The 444-nt window shown below is 53.4% G+C and overlaps 1 protein-coding gene across 1 annotated transcript in view; it reads right to left on the bottom strand.

Moving 5' to 3' along the window:
* The window catches only part of EVL (Enah/Vasp-like), a 162,188-nt gene that overhangs the window by 123,965 nt on the left and 37,779 nt on the right, over positions 1-444 (bottom strand). The window lies entirely within an intron of this gene.

Genomic DNA, 444 nt, shown 5'->3' with positions numbered 1-444 from the left:
CCCGGACCGGGGCACGAACCCGTGTCCCCTGCATCGGCAGGCAGACTCTCAACCGCTGCGCCACCAGGGAAGCCCTGGGTTGCGAATCTTTATAAAATAAGGGAGGCAGGTCTCAAATAAAAACCGGTGAGTCAGTCACTCTTGACTTTTCTTCTCTCCCTCACACCGGTCACTAACTCTGATTCCACCTTAGGAAGGTTTCTTTGAATCTGACCCTTCCCCACTCCCAGACCCACTGCCTCAGCTCTCGCCTTCAGCATTTCCCTCGTAGTCTCTTGCATTAGTAACTGGTCTTCCTTGTTCCGTCCCTTCTCTAACAATCTGCCAGAACAATTTTTCTTAGTCTGATTTTTTTTTTTTTTTTTTGCGGCATGCTGGCCTCTCACTGCCGTGGCCTCTCCCGTTGCGGAGCACAGGCTCCGGACGCGCAGGCTCAGCGGCCAC

This window comes from Physeter macrocephalus, chromosome 11 (assembly GCF_002837175.3).
Source record: "Physeter macrocephalus isolate SW-GA chromosome 11, ASM283717v5, whole genome shotgun sequence".
NCBI classification, from domain to species: domain Eukaryota; kingdom Metazoa; phylum Chordata; class Mammalia; order Artiodactyla; family Physeteridae; genus Physeter; species Physeter macrocephalus.
The sequence above is the reverse complement of the archived record's forward strand: the minus strand, read 5'-3'. Positions and strand labels throughout refer to the sequence as shown.